The sequence below is a fragment of the Fukomys damarensis genome, unplaced genomic scaffold (genome assembly GCF_012274545.1).
Source record: "Fukomys damarensis isolate Sample0158 unplaced genomic scaffold, DMR_v1.0_HiC HiC_scaffold_20, whole genome shotgun sequence".
NCBI classification, from domain to species: domain Eukaryota; kingdom Metazoa; phylum Chordata; class Mammalia; order Rodentia; family Bathyergidae; genus Fukomys; species Fukomys damarensis.
The window spans coordinates 6,818,872-6,840,019 of NW_022900932.1; positions in this window are offsets into that span (position 1 = coordinate 6,818,872).

The following is a 21,148-nucleotide window of genomic DNA, read 5'->3' on the forward strand; positions in this document are numbered from 1 at the left end:
AGAATGCATGGTATCACTTTTGGAATGCTTCCTGTTTCATTGTACTTCATTTAATACAGCGATCCTAACACGAATGGAATTTTCACTTTGCAATTTAGAAAACAGGTTCAGAGAAGCTAGTTTTCCCAAGACCGCATAGCTGATAGGAATCAAAGCAGAGAGTGTCAAACCCAGAATAATCTGATTCCTACAATGACACAGTCAAGCTCAGAGTTTTGCAGGAGACGAAAGGAATATGCCTTTCTCTGAAAAATAGAACTATAATCTTCAAGATTTTGGATAGTAATACACACTCAGTAATGAACTTATCAAGGATCATTACCCTCAAACCGTTATGCTTATTGTATCCACAACTACTGCCATAAAATTTTGAGAGAGTCAAACAGTGAGCAGAACAGACTCACTGCCACATGTACAGACTAGCTGTATATTTGGAAGTGGGGATATGGCTCCCGATCTTGAAGAATTGACAGATTAGAGGAAGAAGAAAGAGTAATTGCATAAAACTGCCTTTTACAAATGCCATGAGAATATCAGAGAGGTTGGGGGCAATTTTAGCCACCCTAGATTCAGCGTAGTTGCCCAAAGTTCAGACAATACATTGTGGAAGATGAAAGTATACCTGGGTATGTTGGAAACTGCTGGAACAGGTCTGACAGAGTTTATTTGGAAGGGCCCTGAAGACCTAGTGACGACTGCTCCAGTTCAGGGCACTGTTTTCTTTAGCTATGCATGAATTGTCAGGAGAACCAGGTATCAGAGTGAGGAATACGACCACCACTTATTTGCAGGTCTGAGGCCTGAAGAACTTTAAGCAATTGTCTTTGTACTTACGGACCACTTGAATGAGTCAGATGGATGTTTCTTCATGAATCATTTTTGGGGAGTGAGGGTGGAAGACGGAGAGGGAATGGGTGTTGCGATAATAAGAACAGCATAGAAGTAATTATAGCACATTATAACTTTGAGACACACACCTCTGCAGGCAATGTTATCCTCCAAAGGCAAGCCCCACTCTTTGAACCGGTCCAAAACGCTACCAGCTGCACCTGTTGCATGAAAACTGTCTAGATTCTATCCTCTGCATCATTGCAAATTTAGGCACCTCTAGTGCTGGGAAAGTTAGTGTTCCTGATGTTCTACTTAAATGCTTCCCTGCCCGTAAAATCTTATTTGTATTCAATAAAAATGTTCATTATTTTTAACAGTTATTAATTGTCATTAAGGCTAGGTGTCTTGGATACCATGAGAGGCGCAAGGTTGCCTTTAGGGAACCATTTCAAAGATTTGACACCCCATAATTACCCATAATGATCTGGTCCCTGGTCTCTGGTCAGCTGGTAGAGACTTCTCTCTTGTCCTAACTATTCCTTCCTCACCTGTCATCCATCCCTTACCTTCTAAAAAGGGACTCACAATGGTCTTCAGTTGTAATGGCTTGGGATATGAAAATATCATGAAGAGCTCCGATCTGAAGAATCCATGGATATATTTTTGGGGAGTGAATTTCTATAGACCCCTGAAAATAAGTACACAGCTGCATTTTTTTTTTCTGGGGAGAGGTGACTTTTTAAAATTTATTTATTTATTTTGGTACCAGGGATTGAACTTGGGTCCTTGTGCTTGCAAGGCAGGCCACCGAACCACTGAGCCGGCCCTGGAGAGGTGGCTTTTATCACATGCTCATAGAGACCCTTGACTCAACAAAAATGGAGTCTCCTAGTATAGAAATCATCCTTCTGCAGTTACCTTCTGTTGGCCCTACGTTTAATCCCTGGAGCTATCTAGAATGACCTGTCATCTGCAAGCCTTCATGCAAGTGCTCACCTCTTTGTAGTAAACAGCAGCAGTTACTGACAGCCTTTGTGTACAACACTATGTGAGTCACTGCACCGTTGTGGTTCATTTTCCAGAGGTTCCAGGTACTTTTGTCTGCAAGTCCTAATGGTGGGTGGCAGTTTTGCAAGAGGATAATACAATGGCTCCTGCCTTGCCTGTTGTTCTAGAACCTTCTGCAGCAATGGAACCATTCCAAGTCCCCACATGGCTATGGAGAACCTAAAATGCGGTCCCTTAGTCACATAAATCACATGTAAATTTTAAATTTTAATTCCTGTGCATAAAAATCCACTACTGGCTATTGGTTTGCTGTTGTCCTAGAACTTTAAGAGGTGGAATTCATTTTTTCCCCTTGCTTCTGGCTGGGGCTCTAACTTCCTTGTGACCAACATAATAGGGTGACTTCTGAGGCTAGGCCAGAAAATATGATGCAACTTCTCCCTTACAGTTTCTATTGATCTGATTTCTGACTGATCCATTCCTTCCCCCATGCGTTGCATTCTAACCCTCCTAAAAGGATTTCAGGTTGCATAGTTGTTGTTTCTTCCCTAACAGTTGACAGCTACCAACTGCGTGTGGTGCATTACTTGGGAACTCTTATCTTTGCTTTCCAGGTAGAGGGGGCCAATAGTAGTCATCGGCAGGAGGCCAGTGAGCAGGCAGACCAAGAAGCCAATATTTGTTCCTCCTGATCCCTGTTTGGCTCTGGTTCTGACAATGCCAATACCCTTCAACTACAGCTAGTGTCCTATGACCTTTCCTACCATGATTAGGCCAGCAGCACCATCTCTAACCCTCCTTCCTTCAGACTGGAGTGGGTGGGATAGGTTTTCCTCTAGGGATGGTCACTGGATGCCACAGCGTCCTTGTCAGCCCCCTTTTTAGCCTTGCCCACATCTCAGAGTCCCCCCACCTTGGGCAAAATGTCCCTTCACAAGCCCCAGGCAACTATGCCATCTGCCTGGTGATGGCAATCTGATTCAGGATGCAAGGACTTCCTGTTTCCATGCCGCCCACTGCTAACAGTGGCAATAACAGAGCAATATAGTGAATTAATATGTCTTCTGACCCGCCCTCCTCTGAGAGCTGGTGACGAATCTAAATCATCTGTAAAGCTAGCACCTGGCACAAATGTTCAATGCACAGCGATCTCCCAGTAAATGGTCGTTAAATGGTGGATTCTGTATTCTTCCCTTGCCCTTCCAGTTTGGTGGCTGTTCGGATGGGCTAGATTGCACTGTTGTAACGACCACCCTAACATCCCACTAGCTGCAAACTACAGCTGCTTGTTTTCTCATTTGCGCTGCTTGCCCAGCAAAGGGCAGCTGGGGACTGTTTCCTGGCAGTGCTGCCTGGGGTGCCAAGCTGACAGGACAGCTCATGTTTCCTTGGACACCCATGGTTTCTAGGAGGGAAGAGAGCATGGCAAAGAGCAAACTGGCTCTTAGGGTTCTTCCTACGGGCGAATAGCAGAAGTACCTTACCATAGCAGCATTTCCTTGTGTCCTAATGTTTTGTGTAGGTTTCCCACTCGCCTGGACAGCTCTTCAATGTATTCCTTCTTGTCATGCTCATTGCATGCCCCAACCAGTGGTGCCCTCATGTGTCTGGGTCAGTCGTGGTCCCAGAGCCGCAAGGTGCTGGCGTGAACTTCTCTTCCTTGCAGCCTTCATCAGCAAACTTAAGAAGAGCCTCCGCAATGCCTCTAATTCAGCAACTCTCCAACTGGATTTCCAAGGTCAACACTATTTTTGTAATAATGCTGAGACATTATTTGACCTCTTCCCCCATGCTTGCTCTGGCTGTACAAGGGGATTTTTTTTTTTTTCTGCAGGTCACATGGTGGGTCAGCCCTTGAGAACGTGACTGCAAAACCAGAGCTAAGAATCCGAATGCCTTCTGCTACGCCAGGCATTAAAGAAATTTGCCAAAATGAAACACTGTGATATTTTTCTGCCTGGTTCATTTTGAAAAACAGCCACTCTCGTAAATTATGTTGTATGACAAGTATTGATACTTTAAGTGAGTATTTTTTAAATTTCCCAGTATTCATTTCTAATATCACTACAGAGAATATTAAATGTTTCGAGATACCTATTGTATAACATGGTAGCTACAGTAGTAATGTACTATATCATTGAAAATTTGCTAAGTTTCAAGTGTTCTCACAAAAAAGGCATGATAATGGCTATAATTTGCTTCATTTAGCCAGTGCACAAAGCATATGTAATTCAAAACATGGTGTAAATGACAAATGGATTGCATACAGTTTCACCAATTAAGTCAGTTAGAAATTTGATATGAAGTAGATATGACACATAAGCCAGAGCCCTTTGGGATCTTTAGTGGTTTTTAAAAGTGTGGAGGATTCCTGAGATAATTTTGAGAACTACAGCCTTCACGCATATCTCCCTTGTCCTCTACAGGACCCATAGGCAACCTAACAGTTTTTTCTTATTGCCGAGTTTATCATCACCCTCCACCCCACCGGGAGGGAATGCAATACCTATCCCATTCCCTGGGCCCAGGAGTGGCTACCTTCTCTGAGACGGTGGTGGGTTAAGGCTTCAGGGGCCCTCTTGCCAAGCTCAACCAGAGCCCCACATTAGGAACTGGCTTCAAATTTCACATCCAACTTCCACCATTTTCTCTGCCTCTCTCCCTCTAGTGCTAGTTTAACATCCTTGCCAAGAAGAAATTAAAGACGAGTTTCAGTGTGGTTGTGAGAATTAAATCATAGAATGCACGAGTAAGTGGCTCTGTCGTTTTCATAACATTGTTTGGGAGAACCTTGCTAGTGTCGCTGAAGCCATCCCTTCCCACATGAAGGAGATTAAAGAGATTGGTTCCTTAGGGTCCGCTGCACCTCCAGGAGAACGTCTATTAGAATCGGGGGATTCCCATAAGGGACCTGTGGGTTTATTACAGACCGTGAATGCCTCAGCTCTGATTAGTTTGACTGCTTTCCAAAAACAGGTAGACAGGAACAATCATGGGAAATCGTGTAGGTAATAAGTTGGGAAGGTTAAGAAGGTGCAGGGATTGCCAAGAAGACAGGTTCCAACAGGGCTCACAAGCTCTGCTTCCTGTTACAAAATTGCCCCGAATCATTTTTCCTGATCTTTCTGGATAGTGAGTTTTTTTTAACAGGTCCACAGTTTAAGCAACTCTTTCCTCCAAAAGGCAGAGTTTAATTTCTCTCCCCTCAAACTGGGGCTGAACTAGAAACTAATAATATACAGGCTGCGGCAGCCATAAGGGTGTTAGACGGCTGAGAGTCAGTGAGAAAGTCCTCCCTCCCTACCCTGGGAGAAGCCAGTTACCGTGTCTGGATTAGCTCCCAGGAGAGGCCCATATCGTGGTAACAAGGCCTCCCAGAGGCCTCTGGCTCCAGGCGAGACCTTTTCTGGTATCCTTATGGCATCTGCATGAGACCCTGAACCAGACTCGCCCAGCTCGCCTGCTCCTGAATTCACGACCCAGAAGGAGTGTGCAATGACAAATATTCTAAGCCACTACATGTGGGGGTAACTCGTCACACAGCAATGGAAAAATCAACATAGTACACGAATTCCCCTGGTTACTCTTTCTCCCCCTGTCACCATTAAAAGGGGATGCTTTGATATCTGGATTGGATTTTGGGTTGTTTGTTCTCCATTTACTTCATATTTAAGAGCCATGTTCCAGCTCTCTTTGTCCTGCTCTGGCCTCTCTGGCCTTCACTTTCCTGCTTGGATCCCATCACTGGGAGGCACTGACGGAGCAGGGGTCAGGGTAATAGGAAGGTCCACACATGGACACCCATACGCTGACTCCGCTGTCCTGGCCACCAGGTCCAGGGAGACGAGGGACGTTCCACGCGCCCGTTCGACTCACACCTCCAGAACTGGAGTTCAGCTCCTGTAGGTCCATGCGTTGAGAACAGTAACTCACGCATGGATCTACCTTTGAACCAGAGAACTCCCTTTCACTTCCCCTAGGGCAATCAAGGCCATTCAGGCAGTTCTGACTGTTTCAGGCAGGATCAAGCTGTACTTTCTGGTTGCGAGATTGCTGTTGGTTAAGATCTCATTGGAGTCATGATTAGGGTGGGGAGAGGACTGGACAAAGGCTGACATTTCTGGAAACACCTCAGAGGGCCTTGCTGCTCCTCTGGCCAGGCTGATCGCTCTGTGTGGCCTGCTCATTCATTCTTCCTGAAGCAGCCAGGGAGGGGTGAGCCTCTGTGGGTACGGCAGGCGATCGACCGGAAAGAGCCCTAGCCTGGCACCAGCACATCTGACTGCTGGTCCTCACTTGCACCAACTCCAAGGCAAACCTCAGGCCCATCGACTTCTCTGGTTTCCTTACGGCAGAGGGAAGCTGCCCGTCTCACCCACTTCACTGGGTGCTAGTTGCAAGAGTCATTAAAGAGGATTGTGCTCTGCTTCGAAATTCCCAAGATGAGGCTCAGAGAGGTTAAGAAACTGGCCCAAGGACACACAGCTACTAAGTGGCAAAGCTGAGATCGGAACCTCCAGAGTCCAGTCCAGCTCGAGACCAGGCTTGAAGCACTCTGCCGTGCTGGTGTCCTGAGTCCTGACCAGCTCTCTGCAAATAATCCCTTTTGTGAATTCTCTCCCGTCTCTTTCCTGTCTCTCTGCCCTAGCCTGTTGTCTTCCAGGGGAGCAGAGGGATACCCAAGAAACTCGGTTTGAGCACAGAGGAATTTTATGTTTTACCAGAGGCCATATCAAAGCCCAATTTTAAGTAAGGAACTTAGAAGAGTCAGAATATATTATACAGTATTTATGTGTAAAAGTGGATGAATACTGGCCATGACTGGGCCGGGGAAGCCTCCAGTAACCAATCTCACAGAAGAAAACGTTCACACAATGGTACAGATAATGGTTACACATAGTTCAAGGTCATATTTTTCCTGACACAAAGCACGGGAAAACCTCCAGGCTTCAGAAGTACTTTGGATTTGGAATTACACCTCCATGATTACAGATCTGAGTTCACGTGGAACCTGGCCAAGCGTAATTAAGACACATTTCTTTCATCAACAAGATTGCACATCTCCCTTTTCAGATTCTAGTTTTCTCTCCAGGCGAGAGAACCAAGTCTTACAGCTCTGTTCTCCTCCCAGATGGGTGCACGGGGCAAGCCCATGCTATGAAATACTCCACCCTAAGTGAGAAGTCAGACATGTTGCTGAGGAAGGGGATGGGATGGTCTGTGTGCTCCTCAGAGGGCCTCTCCCGTCTCATCCCTGTAGCACACGGTTCAGTGAGCCCCGGGCTGTGGCACTGCCCCCTCCTCCCCTCCAGCACTTCTGAGCACAGGAGGTACATAGCGCTGTGCTGTCCCAGAGCCTGGGGTGAGGGGTCTTCTCTACGCGGCAGCCCCAACAGTCACATTGTATACTTTTATCGCCCCCGGGGTAACACAGCCTGGCCCCGGGGGAGGAGGTCTCCACACACAAAGAACACGACTGTGAGATCTCATTCGTATATTGGGTTTAAAAAATAAAGCCCAAGTGCACGGAGGGAGAATGAAACTCTAGTTACCGTGGGTGGGAGCAGGGAGAGGAAACGGGAGGGCACAGGCTGAGGCTCACAAAATAGTGGCGGCTGTGTAGGACGAACAAGTGTGGTGCTAATGAGCAACTGAGCACTAAAGGTAACGCATGTATCATGTGATGGATTCTTTAATATGTAGGTTTGGTCTGCTCTTGTAGCACAGGAAAAGCGAAAGGATCCGTATACTAATCCGCTCCATCATTGTAACCATTTTATGACCTCTATGTATCCCATAACACGATGGAAACTTCAAATATGTACAGTGAAATGTATTTAAAAAATCACCACCACCACCACCACCACCAAGCCAAGGCTGTATTGGCAGCCCCGTGGTGAGCCATTGCCTCTCTGGATCTTAGGTTCATGGTTCGGCTGTAGGGAAATCATCTTTCCCTGGTGCCCGATAAGGAAGTGTAGAGCAACAATGATCGTACAGATCCATGAAGGAAAGGCAAGGCCAAGTCCTTGGGCTGTATTTTAGTACAGTGGTACCTCGATACTCCTTGTTACTTGGTCTCAGGAGCCATGACAAATACCAAAAATCACGAGTACCAAATTGCTTCGGCCGAAGAGTAGTGATTCACAAGGCAACCGAGGCCTTCAACGTTAACAAGTTCTAGTCTGGTCCGTGAGTACCAAGGGGTGAGTACAGGGGCAGAATATTCACATCCAAATGCACCGAGTCCCAAATTCCATGAGTGCTAAAGCAGCGGAGTACCAAGGTGTGACTGCATGGCGTGTTCCGAGGGCTTTTGTGGCCAGAAAGGAGGAGGCCCTCAGAAAGTATTGACCGAGTCCTGTCCAAGCTTCTGGAACTAAAGGTCAAAGGAGGAGCTCCAGTGATAACTTCCACACCTCTCCCTGATCCTGGCTTCCATTTCAGAAAAAGTGAAACTGAGAAAAGCTTTTATCTACAACCGAACCCGTTCAGGCTCTGTGTTTCTGCAACGATTAATCTCCTGTTCACATTCTGTACTCTCGTGTACTTTTATTATGCTAAAGCCTGTTTCATGCCTCCTTGAGGCACATTTCAAACGACACCAGACACGGCTTGCATCACGGTGAAGGGAGGACGGGAGGGGAAGGGTTATGGGTGGTCAGATGCCAAGCTGATAACGTGCCCTGCCTCTCCTTGGGAACCTCCGGGGCTCTGGGAAGCTGTGGTCCGTAGCTTCACAGCATGGTGAGCTCTTCTCACCCGTAACTGAGGTTCTTCTCAGGTACTGCAAGCACTTGCTTGGCAAGTGCAAGGGTGAGCATCGGTAGGCAGGACATCTCCAGGGGCAACCCGCCACCCACCGGGCTTGGGAGCTTGATTCAGGGCCCCCGGGAAACCACGCCGTGGCTTGCTTTACAGTTGCTCAGGGAGGCTCCCAGCACCTGAGCCACAGAACTGCACAGCGATCTTCCCTTTAGTGTCTCTTTCCCACCTCTTCTCCTGTTGCTGCTTCACCTGTGATTCCTCGGCTGTCCTCGCTCTTTCCCCTTCCTCACCCTCCCATCTGCTCTCTTACCTACTGAAGGTCAATTCTGGCCCCGTCCCTTTGAAACAGATACTGTCAAAGGCAGCGTTTTTGCCCTATCCTCCTTGACCCGGCAGCAGGTGGCTCAACCATTTCCTCCTGGGCCACGTCCCTGCCTCGGTTTTCAGGTCAGCCTCCTGTCCCCTCTGGTTTTCCTCTGTCCTGGTCCTTTCCACTTCTGCCTTACACATCCATGCCCCACAAGCTCCACTTGAACCCATTTCCATGCTCCGAACTCACCAGAAGTTCCCCACCAACTACAGCGCTTCCATAAGAACAAAAGCTCGATCCATCTCTTCGGCCCAGACCTCTGTTCTGAGCTCCCCACCCCCTGCACACCCAGGCTCAACCACCTACTAAGGCAGAAACCCCAGAATAGTCCCCAGATTCCCACCCAACCATACCCCCAGCGGAAGTCTTTGTAGTAGGACAACCCCCCCCCACCACCAATAAATATGAGAGAATAAAAGACAGGAAAACGAAGCAGCAGGTTGAGAACAGGAACTGGCTGTTTTTTTGCTTTTTATAGTGGACGCACGCTGAATGCGATGAAAAGTGAATGGAGAAAACGGCAGACAAAACGCACACCATCAGCCAAGTCTCAGAGGGTGGAGGGAAAAGACTGGCAGGGAGGAGAAAGACAGGCTCAGACTCAAAACACTGAAGACAGCAGGAAGGCAAGCTGAAGCTCCTGCCGGGCGACTTCCTGTTAGTCCCTCCTCGCATTGGGAGGCAAGATCATTTGCTGGCAATGTAGAGAAATGGGATGGAGGTAAAAACTTTAGGAGGGGGCATCAGTTAGGTTGCAAGCAGCAGACAGCTGGGCACATCTGGCTTTATACAAGCAATGAGGACATTCCACGACTGATATTCCAAAAACCTCACGGCAGCCTGCCCTAGGCCCAGCCTGAGCCAGAGGACATCACCAGGACTCTGGCACTTGTGCTCCTCTCGGCCTGTTCGGCTCCACAGGTTTCCCCCAGTTAGGCCTCACATCCACACTGCGACACCCGGAGACTCCTCTGAGGCTCCTGCAGAACAAAGGCCACTTATTTCCCAGAAGCCCCAACAGCTGCCTCCTGCTGCCTCATTGGCTGCTGTGCTCATTCATGAGGTGCTGTTCAGGGCTGCCACAGAAACAGGGGAGCTCATTCACTTAACCCCAGCTTCCACCCCTGGAGATGGAATAAGGCCAAAGCCACCCAACCCCATCACTGAGAAAAGGGCGGGGGGTGCTTCCTCAAAGAGAAATCCAGAGCGCACGCTGTGAAGTCACCCAATAAATGCCCACCCTATTGAATTCTGACGTGAAGAGCAACCATCAAAAGATCTGCAGAGCTGAGACTGTGAAGTGAGCATCTGAGGAGCTTGCAGGAGAGAGATTACAGTAGCTCGGAGCCTCGCTGCTTTACAATCATCCCCTGCAGCTGGCGTGGGCTGGTGGTAGGAGCGGAGCATGAACGATTGATCCAGCACTGGAGGCTTGCTAGGGACACATGCGGTGCGGAGGACTGGGCAGGACTGGGCAGGACTGGGCAGGACTGGAGCTGAGGGTAATAGAGTGCTGGCGGGAATGGATGAGGGAAGGAGGGAGTTTGGAAGGGAGCCAAGAGGAGATAAAATGGGTGGGCCCAGAGACTGAAGGCTCAGACGCACTGCAGAGGCTGGATGGGCGGATGGGAGAGTGTGGGCAGACACAGGCAGTGAGCTGCAGAAAGGGGAAAGGCAAGACAGCGCAAGTAAAATTCAGAGGGACGCAGTAATGGCAAGAGATTCCCTGGCTCTGTTTCCTCAGTGAAGACGTTGTGACACATGCAAGTCAGCAGCGGCAACCCTGTAAATGTCCACAGCCTCAGGGACCTGATGCATCCTGGGTGCTTCCTGTTCCTGCCACTGCCCCCCAACCTCAGTCCAGCTGCGCTCTCTGGGGCAAGGAACTCCCGGGGGAAGCTGGATACCCTTATCCCCTCCAAACCGAGTCCTAATAATCCTGAGACAAACTTTCTGCAGCCGGGGGCTCTTCAAAAAGGGTTTGGTCACTTGTCTTTTTCTTTCAAAGATGTCAAGGCACGTTGGTTGTCGGGACAGAAAAGAATGGAAGAGGATGATGCCAGAATAGATGTGTTTAAAAAGCTACTTAAAAAAAAAAAAAAACCCCAACAAATTCTTACTTTGGACTTAGGGGACATACATGTGGGATTTCTAGAAAATGAGCTGGCAAGAGGAGATTTGGAACCTGAAGACCTCAGTTGAATTGGCTGTCTCAACTATTAACATAGTGAGTTACATCCAATGACCCAGACAGGCAGAGCCTCTTATTCAAGAGTGTAACAGTGGCTGTATACTGGGGTCAGCAGACATGTTCTGTGACATCCGTAGAGCATATTTAAAGCTTGGAGGACCACGCAGTCTTCAGTGCAGTTACCAACTATCCTTGGTGACTGAAAGTAGCCACAAACATACCTAAAAGTCATACCTAAAAGACATAGCAAGATTATGTCCCACAAAATCTCGATTACACAAATAGGTGAGAGAAAAGGATTTGTCCCTTGAAGTGTGTAACAAGGCTATGGGAAGATCATATAACCTGTGTTCCTTGGGTCCTTTTGCTCTAGTTTTGGCCACTAACAGGAGTAATTCCCCTACAGACTAAGGTGATCTCTCACATAGATACAGTCTGTATTTATCAGCATCTTTGAAGATGTATCTTCTTTGTTCATCTTCCTGGCCCTGATTTTCATGTGACGCTAGTGGCCAAGATCTGCCGAGTAAGATACTCTCAGCTTCTTCTACTAGAGTTAGTTTAAATGCCTGTGCTTACCATGCACCACTGGCAGTGGTATTTTGAACTTTTGAAAATTACACAAATTAAACTGGGTGTCATGACGCTTGCTTATAACCCGGCACTTGGGAGGCTGAGGCAGGAGGGTCATGTAGTGAGATGTGATCTCAAAAGAACACAGTGGAAAAAACAAATTACATCAAGTGTAGGATGGGGAGAATCTGTCCGATATAACTATTCAAAGACTCAGTATTTCTTGTATGATTCCACCATCTTTGAGGATTTGTCTCTTTCTACGCTTAACCATCCATCCTGGGGAAAACAGGAGGGGAAAGAAAGGTATAGAGGGGGTTCTGAGGAGCAAAGCATAAGCCAGATTTGGAGATGGCTACGATACTCCCATTTACCTTCACACGTCCATCTTGATCTGCTAAGCAGTTTGGGGAGGGTTGTCACACTGTGGGGGTCCAGAGTCTAGGCAAAGGGGAAATGGGTGTGTTGCGCATGTGGGGAGCTTGGCCCAGGTCCGGACATGCCGTAGGATGGGCACTATGGTCCTGCTCAGAATTGCCTTCCCTGGGTGACTCCTGAGGGTGTGTTACTGCAGGATACAATTCTCTATGGACCTCGCCTTCCGAGTAGGAGCTCTGACCGCACTGTGTCCCATCTTCTCCTGGCTGTTTGGGCTACAGATGGCCTTGGAAGGGGGGAAAGGGTCTCTCTGTGGAGCAGAGGGCAGTTTGACGTCCAGGATAGGGATGACATTGGGGCAAAGAATAGACAGTATATTTCAGCCCCTTTCAAGGCTCAAGTTTCCTAAGCTTGGGAGTTCTCAGGCGTGACAAAATCTATTCTGTTCTCTGCTTGTATCTGGGCTTGGCGGGTGAGTGGAGTCACAAAACACGAAACTCCCACTCTCTGCTGAGGGGGAAGCAGTACAGTCCGCAGTCTTTTGCCCAGGCCTTCTATGTCTTCTGTGGCTTCCCTGCAACTGTGCCAGGCTAATGTGTTAGCTCGCACGTAAGGTCAAAGCTCAACTCTTTCAGCCTGAGCACTGCCTGTTTAAGTGTGTCATGGTTAACATCTAGTAAATGTCTGATTTACCAATTGTACGGAATGCCAAGTCGTAGACCTGGCTTCAAGCTTATCCTGAAACATTGTGCCTCAGTTAAAGCAAAAGATAACACCACAAACTGAAGTCGCTGGGCACATGTAGCCCCTTTCCCGAGCCTCCACATTATAGAATGTAAACGCACTCATTCTCCACATCAGAGTCTATGAGTGAATAACGTGGCTGCTCTAAGTGTAAGATCTCATTGTATCCACCGCCATCAACAGTAAAATACACTTTTTATTCTAGGTGTCACCGGAAAAGAAAACAGCTACCAACGGTGACAAAAATGGTCTCTCGTTATTCACATTTTCTTATTGTATATTTATTGAAAGCTCTTTTATACTTAAGATTTATTGCATATCAGTTTTGTGTACACATCAGAGAAATAATGCCCTATTCAACATACTGGAGAGAGGGTCCAGCCCAAGAAAAACAACTACAAAGCCTACAAATTGGAGCGGAAGAAACAAAACTATTTGCAGAGAGCTGTTTATACAGGAAGTCCTGAAGAATACAAAATAAAATCGACTGCGGAGTTTGTGCCAGTTGCTGGGTGCAAGGTGAATACGTCACCCATCTCATGGGGTCTTGGGTTCTCTAGACAGAGGCATCTTGGCAATGGAATAAGACTCTTTCTTCATGTGCTCAAGTGTGAAGGGGACAGCAATCCCAAGCTGACCCCAAGTGCAAGTGTAGTTTTACAGTGCTCCTAAAGGAGGCGGGGAGCGGGTCTCCTGGTGTCCTGGCAACATGGAGGTCGATTCCCAGTCGTCCCTGCCTTCCTCATTTCTCTTCATGCAACGCACGTGCCATTGTCATCTTAGGTCTTTGCTTTGGAGTTATTTTTACTACACTAACAAAGTAAAGGTAACTGTAGATTACTTTAGCGGTGCATGCATTCTACACACACACGCCCCTCACCCGGTAATAACCCGGTCTTCCTTCGTCTCAACTTCCCCGGATGCTTGTTGATCGCAGTCCTTAAAGACCAGTTTGACTGCTCAGCCCCTCCCAAGCGCCCATACGTTAGCTGACCCCACAGCTCTGCTGATGCTAATGACTGCTGCAAATTCAGTACACAGATTTCATCACCGTGTACTGCCAATGGACGGTTCCGATTTTAAAGTGTAGAATACCAAAACAACTGATGAAATGTTTAGCAATAAGTCAAATAGAATATGTAGGAAGGTTTATGCTCAAAACTATAAAATATTACTGAGAGACATAAAAAAGACCTAAATACCTGGAGAGATATACTGCGTGTATAGACTGAGAGACTCTGCATTGTTAAAACGTCAGCTCTTTCCAAATCCATCTATAAATTCAACACCATTCTCAAATCCCAAAATCTTAGCAGCTTTTCATAAAAACAGAAGAACCGATTCTAAAATTTATAAAGAGAAGCAAGGCAACAAGAGTAGTCAAAATGGTTTTGGGAAAACAGCTAGGTTGGAGGAAAGACATTACTTAATTTCAAGATATAAAGCTCTAGCAATCAAGGTAGCATGAACTGGGCACAAAGAACCTGATCAATGGGACATACTAGAGAACAGACTCACATTCATGCTATCCATTGATTTTTTGGTTTGTTTGTTTTTTTAAGACAGGGTCTCACTATGTAGTTGAGACTAACCTGGAACTCACTATGTGGCTCAGGCTGGTCTCAAACTCACAGCGATCCTCCTGCCTCAGCCTCCTGAGTGCTGGGATTACAGACATGCGCCACCACTCCTGGCTGTGTCCATTGATTTTTAATAAAGGTTGAATCAACAGAGAAAGGATAAGTCTTTTCAACAAAAGGTAATGAAACAATTGAACAGTAACCCATACTTGATACCATATGCAAAAGTGAAATCAAAATGGACTAGACCTAGTTATAACAAATCCCATAAAATTTCTCCAAAAGGCACAAGAAACCCTTTATTGACCTTGAGTTTTGCGTAGATTTCCTAGATAAGACACGAAAAACTGAAGTATAAAAGAAATAACTGACAAACTGGCCTTCATAAAATTTAAATATCATGTTCTTGGAAAGACGCTGTTAAGAAAATGAAAAACAAACCAGACACAAAGGTACTATATGCAAAACACATTCTGTAAAAGATGCCCAGAAGACAAAGAATTCCTGTAACTCAATAACAGGAACAGACATTCCAGTTAGAAATGGTTTGAAGAGACATTTCATTGAGGAAGATGTATGCATAGCAGACAGACCCACGAAGAAGACAGGTAACATCATTGGTCTGCCTGGAAGGGCAAATTAAAGCCACAATGAAAGGTAGCAGGAGGAGAATAAAGTAAGTTGAATCATGGGTATCACAAGATTGCTAGCAATGACAAGTTCTAGTATTGAACAACACGGGTGTGTGGTGTGTGTGTGTGACCAGGGTTCACAATAACCTATTGTGTATTATCACTATTATTATTAATTTTTTTTTTGGTACCAGGGATCAAACCCAGGTTCTTGCACTTGAGAGGCAGGTGTCGGAACCACTGAGCTAAATCCCCAGCCCGCCTATTGTGTGTCTTATTGTGAAGAACTAGCAGTGGAGCTTGAAGCTTCCAAACACAACTAAGAGATGGAAATAATTTTTCATCCATACATACTGTATGCATGTGTTCAAGTATACTACACCCGTACATTTCACATTACAAATGTGTAAACATCCAAGAAGGTGAAAATGCGACAGTACTCCAATTTCATCATTACATAATGCACACATGTATCGAATCACGCTCATACCCTGAAACTATACCATTCAAATAGAAATATAATAAAGAAAAACACCAGAAAACCTCACTGGTGTGCTGCTGCAGGCCTGTAGCCCTAGCACTTTGCGATGTTAAGGCAGCAGGATTGTAAGACCAGGTGCAACTTTGACTTGATGTTATCCCTGGCTTGTAAGTTACACCTCAATACATCTGACTTACATTTTTAAAAAAAATTGGTGAAAGTAGCACTGAAATTTCCCCATAGAGTCTAAACCCACTGAATCACTTTTCAAGGGAGGGTTGACAGTTTTTCCACTGCCTGTCATCCTGGGTTTATCAGGAGCTCTGGGAACTCTCCTAAAAAGACTCCATTATTGTCCCAAGATTTTTCTTCCAAGAATTGGGTACATATTTTATAAGTTTTGATGAGACATTGTACTGATTTTAGTAAAACGTATTAATAAAAGGTTTGTAGACAACAATCAAGACTATTTCTGGTGGGATGGGTAGGAGAAGGGTAATGAGGGAAAAGAAAAAAATGTGACATAATGAAAAGGTGAAAATAAAGTGTTTGTAGATGGGGAGGGGAGGAGGGGGTGAAGGGAGGGCAGGGGTAAAGGGAAAAAATGAGAACCAAGACTTGTCATGTAGAGGTACAAGATCCCAACAATGAATGTAACTGTACTGTATCCCTAAAATGTACCAATAAACTCAATTAAAGTTGAAAAAAAAAAAGACTTTCTGACAGCATGTTGGACGACAGCAACCCCTCAGCGTTTTGGTCAACAAACTACACAAAGCTTATTCAACGAGAGCGAGGGTCTAAGTTTGTGTGCACCCAGGCAATAACTATGCCATAGCTGCCACCTGGTGAACAGTGCCCAGAGTCTGTTAAAATCAGAGCTACTAAAATGTGAAAAATGCTCGTCTTCAAATTGATAAGCTCCTGGGAGGAGCCTTCATGAGGCAGCTGGACTCAAGGCCATTTTGAGGGCCAGGGATTTAGCTCAGTGGTTCTGCTGCCTGCCAAGTGCAAGGTTCTGAGTTCGATCCCCGATACAAAAAAAAAAAAAAAAAAAAAAAAAAAAAGGCCATTTTGAAAGTCTCATGGAGGAAACGTGATAGGATGGAAGACTTAAGTTTTACATAGGACAAATATTTTAGGATACCACTTGCCCTAACACACACACACACTAATTACTTTCTATATAGTATAAACTCCAATATATAAAAGAGAAAACAGGGAAAATTGAGTCTCCTGCCAACTCTTGATCCTTGGCACCATATCCTGAGATGAAAGGCAAGTGTGCAGTAAGAGGTCACTGGCCATCTATCTTGTCTTGGACCACAGCCCAGGAGAGGAGACGGAAGATACAAATTCTACCAGACTGGGGGCTGTGTATCCATGAAGGGTTGTATTTAGCTGTAAATACTATTCAAAAACCAGTAATGCAGTCCGGAGTGTATTTTCTCAAATAAAAGAAATCTACGTGGGCCTTGTAGAGCAGATGTGATTGTTCCGTTGTGTCATTAATTCTTAGACTTTTTCTAGGTTTCCCCTCTGAGGCACGTTTCTGCCTCCAAGACTGCTCCAGGTTTGCAAAATGAGCACCAACATCACTCCAGGCATTTCATCTGTGTTACAACGGGAAAAAGAGAAAAGGAAGAGGAAATGTACACCAAAGACAGATTTCCTGCGAGAGGAGAAACGGGGAATATGCATTGTAACAGTCACACTCAAAAGGTTAGTCGATGTCAAACTCCTAAGCCTCTGACCTTGAAGATCCCCGTCTTTCAAGGCCCTTTTAAGTGTTCTCTTTTCTCTCCTGTAGAACTCCTTGTAGAATCAAATTAAAAATAACTGGTATCCTGAAAAAAATACGTTCGCGTCTGGGTCTCTGTACCAGGTATGTGCTGGTGGTGGGGTGGCCATGAGAATGTACTTGGTAGGCCTGGGCCATGGAACGTAACTGGCCAAGGCACTCAGATGCTGCACTTTGGGATCCACCACAGGACCTGTGGCAACAGCACCACATCTCTCCTGGGCTCCTCCCACCAAGGACAGAGTCATAGGAACAAGACAACCAGTTCCTGTGAGCCACAGACTCCTTTGGAAGCCAACTTTGCCTCAAAGACCCTCCAAGAGCCTTGCCCAACTTTACTAATATTGCTCTGCTGTCTAAGACCTTCCTCTCCCCTTTCTCCTTTGCTCTGGGTCAGACATGCCCTATGCATTAATGACCTTCCCAGTTTTTGCCAGTTTCTTTCCCATTTCCTGTTTCACAAAAACACTTCCCTAAGCAAAATCCTTGTGTTCATTTATTCTGATCTGGGCATTTGCACTTTGGATGATCCAGATGAGTACAGTGGAGGTACTAATAGTGCCCACCTCACACAGTTGTTGATACGATGAATTAGCACTTGACAAGTGCTAATGCAATCCATGTCAGATTTTACTACCAAAGTCTTTCATGTTTCGAGCAGTACAGCAGGTTACATACAAAGGACTTCAATTATAAAATGTCATTAGAGTATGATAAAAACAGTGGTATAAAAGCACAGCTGAGATTATAATACAAACCCCAGAGGCCAAACTAAAGAGGAAACTAAAAACCAGAGGGGAAGTCTGGAGTTTACTACTGCAGCTGTCCTGATGGGGTTGTTTGCCACTCTGGAAACCAGATCCTGTCCCTCTAAGTGGCAGGACAACTTTGTACAGACAAGCATGTGACATGTGAATAGTAAGAGACATGGAAGGCCCAGGCCTCTGGCCAGTCTGGGGACCTCAGTCAGCAAAATCCATGGTGCACCTGCTCACTCCAGGGAGGTTTTGGGGAAGAGACGTCCAAAGTTGTGACCTGAGAAACAGGATTGCTGAAATTAAGAAAAATTCCCAGTGAATAATCAGATCCAGAGGAAGATAGAACTGGGAATTGGAAAAGATAACTTTAGAAGTATTTATTTTTGCTATATTCTAGGTAAGGGAACAAAACAGAGGCATGAAGGACAGAGTGAAATGGCTCAATTATACCCAGTGGGAATTTCAGATAGTGAGACAGAAGGAGCCAGAAAGACATTTCACTGAAAAAGAAAATGAACTCTTGAGATTTTCTATGTGAGATATTTTTGATGTCCAAGGCCAGCTTTTGTGCATGGAGTTAATTTTCACTTATTTGGCTTTAAGTTTCAAATTTTTGCTTAAGATTATAAATTTAAAAAATAGAATTTCCCTTAAACCCCTAAACTCATAAATTTTATTGAAGCATCTAGACCCATTAAATTCTACATAAATTATTTCCAAAGAGCCTTTAATATAATTTGGACGAGTTACTTGTGGGAATTCGATTTTATTGATGCTAAGTAAACTTGACTTGAACAGACCAATTCCTTTAAACACTTAAATATATTAAATTTACATGTTTTCTTTACAAAGTCAGCGTACCCAAACTTAATAAACTTATGATCCAAGAAGTTAATCCCTCCCATGTTAAGAAACTAATACAAATTCTTTTAACCATTTCAACACTGATCATTAAGTCATTTCCTGCTATGGCATTCAACTTCAAATCAAGCACACATTCGATTTAGAATCATAGGCCAATTTATCATTCACTTTAATATGCCAAATTCAATTATATTTTACATGCATTTAAAATTCCCAGCATGCAAAGATCATGAATGTAACATAAGCTACCCATATCCAGTGAGATTCCTCCTACATCACTGGTCTACATACAGAGTCCAGGTTTTGAAATGTCTAGATTACACAAGACTTCCAAGTCCACACTCTTCTGATGGAGTCCCTGCCTGTTTGAATTATATGATCTGTAGTTAACTTTGCCTTGTGGGACACAAATACCTGACATTCACAGCTTAAAGGAAAAAAGGTTATTTTGGCTCAGGGTTTCAGAGGGTTCAGTCCATGGTCAGCGGGCTCCAAGGCAGAAACATCACAGCATCAGGGCATGGTGGAGGAAAGGTGCTCAATTCTTGGCATCGAGGAAGGCGAGTATGCAAGAAAGCCAGAGGGAAGGGCCTGAGGATAAGATGTACTCTTTGTGGCATGACTCAGTGACCTATTTCCTCTGAGGAGGGCCACCTACTAATAAAATCATTCAGTTATGAACTTGAATGGATGAGTCCTTTGATTAATTCACAGATGAGGTCAGCACCCTCATGACCCAGTTACCTCTGCATATCTCACCTCTGATCCTTACTGCATTGGCAGTCAAGCCCTCAATTGTGTGTTTGCAAACACTTTATACTTAATCACCACACTTTATAATCTTTCAGTTTTGTTTTTTTTTTTTGGTACCGGGGATCGAACTTGGGACTTTGTGCTTGCGAGGCAGGCAGTGGAAACACTGAGCTAAATCCCCAGCCCAATCTTTCAGTTTTGATTGATTTAAGTCACCTGAATTTTATAATTTCCAACTAGCTCTCAGCTCATTTTGTTCACCAAGTTCATCACTACTTTTATTGAAGTCTATTTTCATTTTTCCCTGCAAAATTGTACTGGCATAATTCTGGCAGGTCCACTCTTCCCTTTGTTCTTTGACTAGCTTTATGATGGTGACAAGGTTGCTGAACAACATAAATAAAGCACAGACACAGAGATATATTGATGCATGAAGATCAAGGGCAAGGAAAAACATCTTAAAGCCAGAAAAACAATGGCTTACTAAAATAGAATAGAAAGCAGGTAGCACCGAACAACAGCACTTAAGGCATTTTAAGTGACGAGAGAAATAACGAAGGCCTACAAATTGTAGGTCAAGGTATTGTTTAGGAGTGGGGAACACCAGTTCTTCCAAAAAATAGACACAATTTGGTAACCGACTCTTGCTGAAAATAAAACTGCTGAACTATATAGAAACTTCTCTGAAAATTCTTGCTATTTGCTATCTGAAACTAAGCTTGGATATTGAGATTGAAAAATGTATCACGTTATACAAATGTATTTTGTTCCTTTCTATCCAATCCTAGGAAACAAAACATTCGAACTTGTACCTTGGCCATTAATCCCCCTTAGAATACTTCCCTCTCTTGCTGTGAATGCACTTTTTCCATTGTTCCTTCCATCCTCTGAAGCGGTTCTGGGAGACCTCTTTCATGTTGTTATGCTGGCCTGGCTGCTTTTATGTCTTGAATGGGTCTCAAAATGTTTACCTTTCATGATCATTTTGATTTGGGGGAAGAGAAATCTCACAGAGCCAGATTGGGTGAACGAGGTGGATGGAGACACTATAATATTTTTACCAGCTTCCTTTTCCCTTGGATGGTACCTGGCGATTGTATTCACCATATTTTTGATTGTACTTTGTTAAAAATGTGAAAAAGAACTTTCAGAAATGCTTCAGGAGCGGCAAAAATAATGGGCCGTGTTTGGAGTGGGGAACATTTTGAGGGGAATTCGCAATAATGTCTTTTACTCTAATCATCTTTAAAAATTGAAATATTCAGTGTATTTTGATCATACCTCATTTCCCCCCACATCACTTCCCACAAGCTTAAAACTTCTTATCTCAAGGGAAGCTTTTAGAAAATTTCAAATACAATACCAATTTGCTTGAAATTTTAACTCAAGCCTGCTTGCTACAATTTTAAGAATGCT